The following is a 12804-nucleotide window of genomic DNA, read 5'->3' as shown; positions in this document are numbered from 1 at the left end:
ACGTCCCAGCAACTAAAGGCATTCCTTAAAGAAACACTTTTCCGGATTTGGGTCACATTGGATGGTGGTATTTGGAGTTTCAGGGAGATTGCATTCCATTTGCTGGCATCAGGGAGCCGCTATTACAATCAGGGAGACTCCCTGAACTTCAGGGAGACTTGGGATGTCTGACATTGATTCCTATTTTGGTTGGAATATCCCTTTAAAAACCAAAAGTGAGCAAAATGTCAAAATAGCTTGTGTCTTTAAGGCACTGAAACTAGGAAAAATCTCGGTCCTTAAGGGGTTTGTGTAAAAATAATTACAATGAGGGTAATATTAAAAAATAATTATATCATGTTTTAGAAGTAAAAAAAATAAGATATACAAAAAGACAAATGGGTACACCACTAAAGGAAAATATGACAATGTGTTGGGATTAGAGCGCACTCGTGTGGCATGTGTCTGCTTTACAAGCTATCCGTCATACGTTTTTACGCGCTTGCGCAGCGTCACCTAGTGTCATAAAATGGCGACATCCCAGTGAGTGAGCAAGTAAGTAACCTGTGTGGGATTCTGAAAATGTTGGGGGTGGAGCCGTATAGATGTAACACTCGGGCGAATACGTTTGAGCTGAATTAGGGTTATGAGATGATCAGAGCTGGGGGAAGTGAGTGGGGTATGACGTTGCAGGGAGGAGGGAGAGTGATGGGGAGAATAAAGACGAGAATTAAGCATGAGGCCAGGCGCATCGCATCACATTTTATCACATGCTGTAGTTTGTGTAATGATGCTATTTATGTTGCAAGCTGTTACTTTTATAGTTGGAAAATAGTATCTTTACGCTTCAGTGGAATAATTCACGTTGTACACAAAGCTATGTGACAGAAACATTGATGATTTTTAATTGTAGCCCCTGGTTTGCAACGTTGGTCGAAAAATATCGGAAAGCCGCAATATTAGTAGCTTCTAGAAAAAGCTATATCGTTTATTTACCATCTGTTGAAAAATTAATTTTTATATATATATATATATATATATATATATATATATATATATATATATATATATATATATATATATATATATATATAAAATCGATATATGTCTACTATGTTGTATCATCAAACAGGATGCCACTGAGATTTATGATCAGCAACGTTATAAAATGTTTTTTTTTACCATGGTTATAAATTGTAAGGATTTTATGTCACTATATGCCTGTACCATTTTCTGTGGACATACTGTCATTCCTTTTAGCATTTCCCCATTTTATGACCCACCTGAAGTTAGACACTTTCGTTATTCATTATTCAAAATCTTATGGGGATTTCCATGTTGAATAAAAACAAAGAAAACATGAAAAATAAGCTTTGTGTCACTTAATGACTACTACCCAACCATCCCCCTGACTGAGCATAGCAAAATAATATCAAAGTTAAGAATCTAACTTGGGGATTAGACCCCCCAGGAGCCCCCTGAATGCACTGCCACTATCCACTCTCATAGGTGATAATGCAAATGCACACATCTTATAAACATCTGCCCTATAAACACTAGGCTTTGTGTCACTTAGTGAATATTATCCACATAACCCCCAGATAGAGCAGAATCCAATGACATCAAAGTTAGGACCCTAACTCGGGGATAGGACCCCACCAGAGCCCCCTAAATGCACTGCCCCTATTCACTCTCATAGGTGATACATAGAATATATAAGCACCTGCCCTACAAAAACTAGGCTTTGTGTCACTTAGTGACTACTACACAAGTATACCCCATACTGAGCATAATCAAATGACACCAAAGTTAGGACCATAATTTGGGGATAGGACCGCTCTAGAGCCCCCTGAATGCACTGCCCCTATCCACTCTCATAGGTGATAATGCAGATATATACATCATATAAACATCTGCCCTATAAAAACTAGGCTTTGTGTCACTTAGTGACTATTATCCAAGTAACCCTAAGAGAGAGCAGAATCCAATGACATTAAAGTTAGGACCCTAACTTGGGGATATGACCCCACCAGAGCCCCCTAAATGCACTGCCCCTCTCCACTCTCAGAGGTGATACATAGATCATATAAGCACCTGCCCTACAAAAACTAGGCTTTGTGTCACTTAGTGACTTCTACACAAGTATACCCCATACTGAACATAATCAAATGACAACAAAGTTATAGACTGGGTAGGTTAAAAGATATTTATACTGTTTCCCCGTGAATTTTAACTCACTGTGAGTCCCACTAATGTGGCTCACACAGCGTTAATGACAAACTTATGTAAAGCTTCCCAGATATCTTGATAGATATTTGAACGTAGTCTTACTGCATATGATCAAAATCTTGTCTGGAGACTCCAGTTTTTCCTCCGTCAGTTGACAGCGTCCGCTCCTCAGTATTGATGGTGTGTAGTGCTCAACTCAAACTGAGCGTGTAGCCCCGTTCTGATGCCGACACTGAATTGGCTGGCATTGGCTGAAACAGACCGCTGGGGTTCTCCACTCCGCCCAAAACAAAATTAAGGTAGCCAAACAAAGCAACAAATATAGTGGTCTCTGTTTTCATTAAGCCAGGAGAGATTCTATAGTTAAAACGTTCATTTTATTGAATACATACGTTAAAAACATACCATAATCAAATGACACCAAAGTTAAGCCCCTAATTTGGGGATAAGACTGCTCAAAAGCCCCCTAAACACACTGCCCCTATCGACTCTCATAGGTGATACATACATCATATAAACATCTGCGCTATAAAAACTAGGCTTTGTGTCACTTGATGACTACTACCCAAATATAGCCCAGACTGAGCAGATTCAAATGACACCAATGTTAAGACCCTAACTTGGGGATAGAACCCCTCAAGAGTACCCTGAATCCACTCTAATAAGTGATTATACAAATACATACTGTACATCATATAAACATCTTCTCTAAACATAAGTTAGGGTCCTAACTTTGATGTCAATGGATTCTGCTCTCTCTGGGGTTTACCAGGATAGTAGTCACTAAGTGACACAAAGCCCAGTTTTTTTTTTTTTTTGCAAATAATATTTTATTGAGGTTGCAAACTTAACATACAGCTTCATTGTTGTTAAACAAATACAAAGTATCAATGCTTGAAGTTGTACATAAACGGAACAAATGGTTAAAGTAAAATACAAATGGAGAAAAAGGATTTCATGGAGAAGTGTTAAGACAGTCTCCTCTCATGGAACCTTGTTTTTACAGAGGTCACCCTTTGGATACATATTATCTTTCCGAGCTTGTACTGATTGTTGTAAAGCTATCCAGCAGGGCGCAACCTTTCAAATAATAGTATAGTCTTTTAAGGCAATACATCAATATATAGAATACTGAATCCGGACTTCTGTGTGTAGGGGGGGGGGGGGTCCCAGGGCCCCTCTCTGCTGCTGTTTCACTAGTTCACTTATCAGTCCGGTTTCCCCAGCACCTGGCTAATCGCTGAGGGGGGGTTAGGAGGGTTGGCAAAATGTAGGTAATAGGGGGATTGGGAAGTAAAGGGGGTGCAGATATTAGTTATCACTCCATCACCATCTACCAATTAATCTAGGGGAAGTCAACGGGACCACAGCGACTCCCAAGGCTCCCATGTAAGACAGTAATCATTCAGTTGTCTACGCTCTCTTGCTACATAGTTTTCCATATTCTTTATGTAATTCACACAGTCTATCATTCCCTGAAATCTAGGTGATTGGCTCTTTTTCCAGTTCCTGGCTATGAGCAGTTTAGTGGAGGTAAGGATATATAGTAGGAGATTTTGCTTAACTTTGGGCAGTTTGTCTATTTCTAGGTGTAGTATTGTGAGAGCTGGGGTTAGGGCTGTCAAAAGATCTAGATCTTTACAGAGCTTTTCTATCTTGTGCCAGTAGTCATTTAATTTTGGGCATGACCACCAGACATGGAGAGGGGACCCTAGCTCCCCACATTCTCTCCAACACAACGGTGAGTGACTGGGATAGAGCCTTTGCAACAAAGCCCAGTTTTTATAGGGCAGATGTTTATATGATGTGTCATTTGCATTATCAACTATGAGAGTGGATAGGGGCAGTACATTCAGGGGACTTTTGAAGGGTCCTATTCCCAAGTTAATGTCTTAAATTTAGTGTCATTCAATTCTACTCAGTCTTAGCGTATACTTGGATAGTAGTCATTAAGTGACAAAAGCCTAGTTTTTATAGGGCAGGTGCTTATATGATGTATGTATTCACATTATCACATATGAGAGTGGATAGAAGCAGTGCATTCAGGGGGCTCTTGAGGTGTCCTAACCCCAAGTTAGGGTCTTAATTTTAATGTCATTGCATTCTACGCCATCTGCGGTATACTTGAGTAGTAGTTACTAAGTTACAATCTAGTTTATATAGGGCAGATGTTTATATGATGTATGCATTTGCATTGTCACCTATCTGAGTAGATAGGAGCAGCGCATCTAGGGGGCTCTTGAGGGGTCCTATCCCCAAGCAAGGGTCTTAAATTTGATCTAATTTGATTCTATTCAGTCTGGGGTATACTTGGGTAGTAGTCACTAAGTGACATAAAGCCTAGTTTTTATAGGTCAGATGTTTATACAATGTATGTGTTTGCCATTATCACCTATGAAACTGGATAGGGGAAGTGCATTTAGGGGGCTCTTGAAGGGTCCTATACCCAAAGTTAGGGTCCTAAGTTTGATGTCATTGGATTTTGCTCTCTCTGCGGTTTACTTGGATAGTAGTCATTAAGTGACACAAAGCCTAGTTTTTATAGGGCAGATGTTTATATGATGTATATATCACCTATGAGAGTGGATAGGGATGGTGCATTTAGGGGGCTCTTGAGGGGTGTTATCCCCAAGTTAGGGTCTTAACTTTGGTGTCATTGGATTCTGCTCAGTGTTGGGTATACTTGGGAAGTAGTCATTAAATGACACAAAGCCTAAATTTTATAGAGGATATGATGTATGTATTCACATTATCGCCTATTAATGTGGATAGGGGCAGTGTATTTAGGGGGCTCCTCAGGGGTCCTATCCCAAAGTTAGGGTCCTAAGTTTGATGTCATTGGATTTTGCTCTCTCTGAGGTTTACTTGGATAGTAGTCACTAAGGGACACAAAGCCTAGTCTTTATAGGGCAGATGTTTATTTGATGTGTTCATTTGCATTATCACCTATAAGAAGTGGTTAGGGGGCAGTGCATTCAGGGGGCTTTTGAGGGGTCCTATCCCCAAGTTTGGGTCTTAACTTTGGTGTTATTCGATTAGCTCAGTCTGGGTTACACTTGGGTAGTAGTCATTAGGTGATACAAATCCTAGTTTTTATAGGGCAGATGTTTATATGATGTATGTATCACCTATGAGAGTGGAAAGGGACAGGGCATTCAGGAGCCTCTTGAGGGGTCTTATACCCAAGTTAGGGTCATATCTTTGGTGTCATTGGATTCTGCTTAGTGTTTGGTATACTTGGGTAGTAGTCACTAGCGGCTAGATTTAGAGTTTGGCGGTAGCCGTCAAAACCAGCGTTAGAGGCTCCTAACGCTGGTTTTGGGCTACCGCTGGTATTTGGAGTCAGTCATTAAAGGGTCTAACGCTCACTTTGCAGCCGCGACTTTTCCATACCGCAGATCCCCCTACGTCATTTGCGTATCCTATATTTTCAATGGGATCTTTCTAACTCCGGTATTTAGAGTCGTGGCTGAAGTGAGCGTTAGAAATCTAATGACAAAACTCCAGCCGCAGAAAAAAACCAGGAGTTAAGAGCTTTTTGGGCTAACGCCGGTTCATAAAGCTCTTAACTACTGTGCTCTAAAGTACACTAACACCCATAAACTACCTATGTACCCCTAAACCGAGGTTCCCCCACATCACCGCCACTATAATAAATATTTTTAACCCCTAATCTGCCGACCGCACACCGCTGCCACCTACGTTATACTTATGTACCCCTAATCTGCTGCCCCTAACACCGCCGACCCCTATATTATATTTATTAACCCCTAATCTGCCACCCCAAACGTCGCCGACACCTACCTACACTTATTAACCCCTAATCTGCCGACCGTACCTCGCCGCTACTATAATAAATGTATTAACCCCTAATCCGCCTCACTCACGCCTCAATAACCCTATAATAAATAGTATTAACCCCTAATCTGCCCTCCCTAACCTCACCGACACCTAACTTCAAGTATTAACCCCTAATCTGCCGACCGGACCTCACCGCTACTATCATAAATTTATTAACCCCTAAAGCTAAGTCTAACCCTAACACTAACACCCCCCTAAATTGAATATAATTTAAATCTAACAAAATAAATTAACTCTTATTAAATAGATTATTCCTATTTAAAGCTAAATACTTACCTGTGAAATAAACCCTAATATAGCTACAATATAAATTATAATTATATTGTAGCTATTTTAGGATTAATATTTATTTTACAGGCAACTCTGTATTTATTTTAACCAGGTACAATAGCTATTAAATAGTTAATAACTATTTAATAGCTACCTAGTTAAAATAATTACAAAATTACCTGGAAAATAAATCCTAACCTAAGTTACAATTAAACCTAACACTACAGTATCATTAAATTACTTAAATAAAATACCTACAATTATCTACAATTAAACCTAACACTACACTATCAATAAATTAATTAAATACAATACCTAAAAATAAATACAATGAAATAAACTAACTAAAGTACAAAAAAATAAAAAAGAACTAAGTTACAAAAAATAAAAAAATATTTACAAACATTAGAAAAATATTACAATTTTAAACTAATTACACCTACTCTAAGCCTCCTAATAAAATAACAAAGCCCCCCAAAATAAAAAAATGCCCTACCCTATTCTAAAATTAAAATAGAAAAGCTCTTTTACCTTACCAGCCCTTAAAAGGGCCCTTTGCGGGGCATGCCCCAGAGAATTCAGCTCTTTTGCCTGTAAAAAACCCCCCATACAATACCCCCCCCCAACATTACAACCCACCACCCACATACCCCTAATCTAACCCAAACCCCCCTTAAATAAACCTAACACTAAGCCCCTGAAGATCTCCCTACCTTGTCTTCACCACGCCGGGTCCCGATCTGTCCAGAAGAGCCTCCGAAATCTTCATCCAAGCCCAAGCGGGGGCTGAAGAGTGACGTCCATTTGATGTTTTTTTTTTTACAGGCAAAAGAGCTGAATTCTTTGGGGCATGCCCCGCAAAGGGCCCTTTTAAGGGCTGGTAAGGTAAAAGAGCTTTTCTATTTTAATTTTAGAATAGGGTAGGGCATTTTTTTTATTTTGGGGGGCTTTGTTATTTTATTAGGGGGCTTAGAGTAGGTGTAATTAGTTTAAAATTGTTGTAATATTTTTCTAATGTTTGTAAATATTTTTTTATTTTTTGTAACTTAGTTCTTTTTTATTTTTGTACTTTAGTTAGTTTATTTCATTGTATTTATTTGTAGGTATTGTATTTAATTAATTTATTGATAGTGTAGTGTTAGGTTTAATTGTAGATAATTGTAGGTATTTTATTTAAGTAATTTAATGATACTGTAGTGTTAGGTTTAATTGTAACTTAGGTTAGGATTTATTTTCCAGTTAATTTTGTAATTATTTTAACTAGGTAGCTAAATAATAAATAAATAATCCTAAAATAGCTACAATATAATTATAATTTATATTGTAGCTATATTAGGGTTTATTTCACAGGTAAGTATTTAGCTTTAAATAGGAATAATCTATTTAATAAGAGTTAATTTATTTCGTTAGATTTAAATTATATTTAATTTAGGGGGGTTTTAGTGTTAGGGTTAAACTTAGCTTTAGGGGTTAATAAATTTATTATAGTAGCGGTGAGGTCCGGTCGGCAGATTAGGGGTTAATACTTGAAGTTAGGTGTCGGTGAGGTTAGGGAGGGCAGATTAGGGGTTAATACTATTTATTATAGGGTTATTGAGGCGGGAGTGAGGCGGATTAGGGGTTAATACATTTATTATAGTAGCGGCGAGGTACGGTCGGTAGATTAGGGGTTAATAAGTGTAGGTAGGTGTCGGCGACGTTTGGGGTGGCAGATTAGGGTAGGGCATTTTTTTATTTTGGGGGGCTTTGTTATTTTATTAGGGGGCTTAGAGTAGGTGTAATTATTTTAAAATTGTTGTAATATTTTTCTAATGTTTGTAAATATTTTTTTATTTTTTGTAACAGTTCTTTTTTATTTTTTGTACTATAGTTAGTTTATTTCATTGTATTTATTTGTAGGTATTGTATTTAATTAATTTATTGATAGTGTAGTGTTAGGTTTAATTGTAGATAATTGTAGGTATTTTATTTAATTAATTTATTGCTAGTGTAGTGTTAGGTTTAATTGTAACTTAGGTTAGGATTTATTTTACAGGTAATTTTGTAATTATTTTAACTAGGTAGCTATTAAATAGTTATTAACTATTTAATAGCTATTGTAACTGGTTAAAATAATTACAACGTTGCCTGTAAAATAAATATTAATCCTAAAATAGCTACAATATAATTATAATTTATATTGTAGCTATATTAGGGTTTATTTTACAGGTAAGTATTTAGCTTTAAATAGGAATAATTTATTTAATAAGAGTTAATTTATTTCGTTAGATTTAAATTATATTTAACTTAGGGGGGTGTTAGTGTTAGGGTTAGACTTAGCTTTAGGGGTTAATACATTTATTAGAGTAGCGGTGAGATACGGTCGGCAGATTAGGGGTTAATAAGTGTAGTTAGGTGGAGGCGACGTTGGGGGGGGGGCAGATTAGGGGTTAATAAATATAATATAGGGGTCAGCGGTGTTAGGGGCAGCAGATTAGGGGTACATAGGGATAACGAAGGTTGCGGCGGTGTACGGAGCGGCAGATTAGGGGTTAATAATAATATGCAGGGGTCAGTGATAGCGGGGGCGGCAGATTAGGGGTTAATAAATATAATATAGGGGTCGGCAGTGTTAGGGGCAGCAGATTAGGGGTACATAGGTATAATGTAGGTTGGGGCGGTGTACGGAGCGGCATATTAGGGGTTAAAAAAAAATGCAGGGGTCAGCGATAGCGGTGGCAGCAGATTAGGGGTTAATAAATATAATATAGGGGTCGGCGGTGTTAGAGGCAGCAGATTAGGGGTACATAGGTATAATGTAGGTTGCGGCGGTATACGGAGCGGCAGATTAGGGTTTAAAAAAAATATGCAGGGGTCAGCGATAGCGGGGGCGGCAGATTAGGGGTTAATAAGTGTAAGGTTAGGGGTGTTTAGACTCGGGGTACATGATAGGGTGTTAGGTGCAGACTTAGGAAGTGTTTCCCCATAGGAAACAATGGGGTTGCGTTAGGAGCTTAACGCTGCTTTTTTGCAGGTGTTAGGTTTTTTTTCTGCTCAAACAGCCCCATTGTTTCCTATGGGGGAATCGTGCACGAGCACGTTTTTGAAGCTGGCCGCGTCCGTAAGCACCGCTGGTATCGAGAGTTGCAGTGGCGGTAAATATGCTCTACGCTCCCTTTTTTGGAGCCTAACGCAGCCCTTCTGTGAACTCTAAATACCAGCGTTGTTTAAAAGGTGCGGGGGAAAAAAAGCATGCGTAGCTAACGCACACCTTTGGCCGCAGAACTCTAAATCTAGCCGTAGGTGACACAAAGCATACGGCTAGATTTAGAGTTCTGCGGCCAAAGGGGTGCGTTAGCTACGCATGCTTTTTTTTCCCCGCACCTTTTAAATACTGCTGGTATTTAGAGTTCACAGAAGGGCTGCGTTAGGCTCCAAAAAAGGGAGCGTAGAGCATATTTACCGCCACTGCAACTCTCGATACCAGCGGTGCTTACGGACGCGGCCAGCTTAAAAAATGTGCTTGTGCACGATTCCCCCATAGGAAACAATGGGGCTGTTTGAGCTGAAAAAAACCTAACACCTGCAAAAAAGCAGCGTTAAGCTCATAACGCAGCCCCATTGTTTCCTATGGGGAAACACTTCCTAAGTCTGCACCTAACACCCAAACATGTACCCCGAGTCTAAACACCCCTAACCTTACACTTATTAACCCCTAATCTGCCGCCACCGCTATCGCTGACCCCTGCATATTATTATTAACCCCTAATCTGCCGCTCCGTACACTGCCGCAACCTACGTTATCCCTATGTACCCCTAATCTGCTGCCCTAACACCGCAGACCCCTATATTATATTTATTAACCCCTAATCTGCCGCCCCCGCTATCGCTGACCCCTGCATATTATTATTAACCCCTAATCTGCCGCTCCGTACACCGCCGCAACCTTCGTTATCCCTATGTACCCCTAATCTGCTGCCCCTAACACTGCCGACCCCTATATTATATTTATTAACCCCTAATCTGCCGCCCCCAACGTCGCCTCCATCCAACCTATAATAATTAACCCCTAATCTGCCGACCGGACCGCACCGCTACTCTAATAAATGTATTAACCCCTAAAGCTAAGTCTAACCCTAACACTAACACCCCCTAAGTTAAATATAATTTAAATCTAACGAAATAAATTAACTCTTACTAAATAAATTATTCCTATTTAAAGCTAAATACTTACCTGTAAAATAAATCATAATATAGCTACAATATAAATTATAATTATATTGTAGCTATTTTAGGATTAATATTTATTTTACAGGCAACTTTGTATTTATTTTAACCAGGTACAATAGCTATTAAATAGTTAATAACTATTAAATAGCTACCTAGTTAAAATAATTACAAAATTACCTGTAAAATAAATCCTAACCTAAGTTACAATTAAACCTAACACTACACTAGCAATAAATTAATTAAATAAACTACCTACAATTATCTACAATTAAACCTAACACTACACTATCAATACATTAATTAAATACAATACCTACAAATAAATACAATGAAATAAACTAACTAAAGTACAAAAATAAAAAAGAACTAAGTTACAAAAAATAAAAAAATATTTACAAACATTAGAAAAATATTACAACAATTTTAAACTAATTACACCTACTGTAGCTAAGCCCCCTAATAAAATAACAAAGACCCCCAAAATAAAAAAATGCCCTACCCTATTCTAAAATTAAAATAGAAAAGCTCTTTTACCTTACCAGCCCTGAAAAGGGCCCTTTGCGGGGCATGCCCCAAAGAATTCAGCTCTTTTGCCTGTAAAAAAAAACCCATACAATACCCCCCCCAACATTACAACCCACCACCCACATACCCCTAATCTGTTCCGATCAGCCAATAGAATGCAAGCTCAATCTGATTGGCTGATCGGATCAGCCAATCGGATTGAACTTGAATCTGATTGGCTGATTCCATCAGCCAATCAGAATTTTCCTACCTTAATTCCGATTGGCTGATAGAATCCTATCAGCCAATCGGAATTCGAGGGCGCCATCTTGGATGACGACCCTTAAAGGAACCGTCATTCGTCGGGAAGTCGTCGGTGAAGATGGATGTTCCGCGTCGGCGGGATGAACTACATGGATCCGGAAGAAAGAAGATTGAAGATGCCGCTTGATAGAAGACTTCAGTCGGATCATGGACCTCTTCAGCTCCCGCTTGGATGAAGACTTCAGCCGGATCATGGACATCTTCAGCCCCCCGCTTGGGCTTGGATCAAGACATCGGAGGCTCTTCTGGATCGATCGGTGAACCCGGCGTGGTGAAGACAAGGTAGGGAGATCTTCAGGGGCTTAGTGTTAGGTTTATTTAAGGGGGGTTTGGGTTAGATTAGGGGTATGTGGGTGGTGGGTTGTAATGTTGGGGGGGGGGTATTGTATGTTTTTTTTTTTACAGGCAAAAGAGCTGAATTCTTTGGGGCATGCCCCGCAAAGGGCCCTTTTCAGGGCTGGTAAGGTAAAAGAGCTTTTCTATTTTAATTTTAGAATAGGGTAGGGCATTTTTTTATTTTGGGGGCCTTTGTTATTTTATTAGGGGGCTTAGAGTAGGTGTAATTAGTTTAAAATTGTTGTAATATTTTTCTAATGTTTGTAAATATTTTTTTATTTTTTGTAACTTAGTTCTTTTTTATTTTTTGTACTTTAGTTAGTTTATTTCATTGTATTTATTTGTAGGTATTTTATTTAATTAATTTATTAATAGTGTAGTGTTAGGTTTAATTGTAGATAATTGTAGGTAGTTTATTTAATTTATTTATTGATAGTGTAGTGTTAGGTTTAATTGTAACTTAGGTTAGTATTTATTTTACAGGTAATTTTGTAATTATTTTAACTAGGTAACTATTAAATAGTTATTAACTATTTAATAGCTATTGTACCTGGTTAAAATAATTACAAAGTTGCCTGTAAAATAAATATTAATCCTAAAATAGCTACAATATAATTATAATTTATATTGTAGCTATATTAAGGTTTATTTTACAGGTAAGTATTTAGCTTTAAATAGGAATAATTTATTTAATAAGAGTTAATTTATTTCGTTAGATTTAAATTATATTTAAGTTAGGGGGGTGTTAGTGTTAGGGTTAGACTTAGCTTTAGGGGTTAATACATTTATTATAGTAGCGGTGTGGTCCGGTCGGCAGATTAGGGGTTAATAATTGTAGGTAGGTGGAGGCGACGTTGGGGGCGGCAGATTAGGGGTTAATAAATATAATATAGGGGTCGGCTGTGTTAGGGGCAGCAGATTTGGGGTACATAGGTATAATGTAGGTTGCGGCGGTGTACGGAGCGGCAGATTAGGGGTAAAAAAAAATATGCAGGTGTCAGCGATAGCGGGGACGGCAGATTAGGGGTTAATAAATATTATGTAGGTGTCGGCGGTATTAGGGGCAGCAGATTAGGGGTACATAGGGATAAC

At 38.4% G+C, this 12804-nt stretch overlaps 1 protein-coding gene across 1 annotated transcript in view; it reads left to right on the top strand.

Annotated features, from left to right (window-relative positions):
* The first annotated feature begins 510 nt into the window (after nucleotides 1-510).
* The window catches only part of PHC3 (polyhomeotic homolog 3), a 1036700-nt gene continuing 1024406 nt past the window's right edge, over nucleotides 511-12804 (top strand). Inside the window, exon 1 of the mRNA XM_053710129.1 lies at nucleotides 511-534. The gene's annotated coding sequence lies outside the window, so the exon portion shown is untranslated. The remainder of the gene's footprint in view (nucleotides 535-12804) is intronic.

Source organism: Bombina bombina, chromosome 4 (assembly GCF_027579735.1).
Source record: "Bombina bombina isolate aBomBom1 chromosome 4, aBomBom1.pri, whole genome shotgun sequence".
Taxonomy (NCBI): domain Eukaryota; kingdom Metazoa; phylum Chordata; class Amphibia; order Anura; family Bombinatoridae; genus Bombina; species Bombina bombina.
This window is presented reverse-complemented; position numbering and strand designations above follow the sequence as displayed.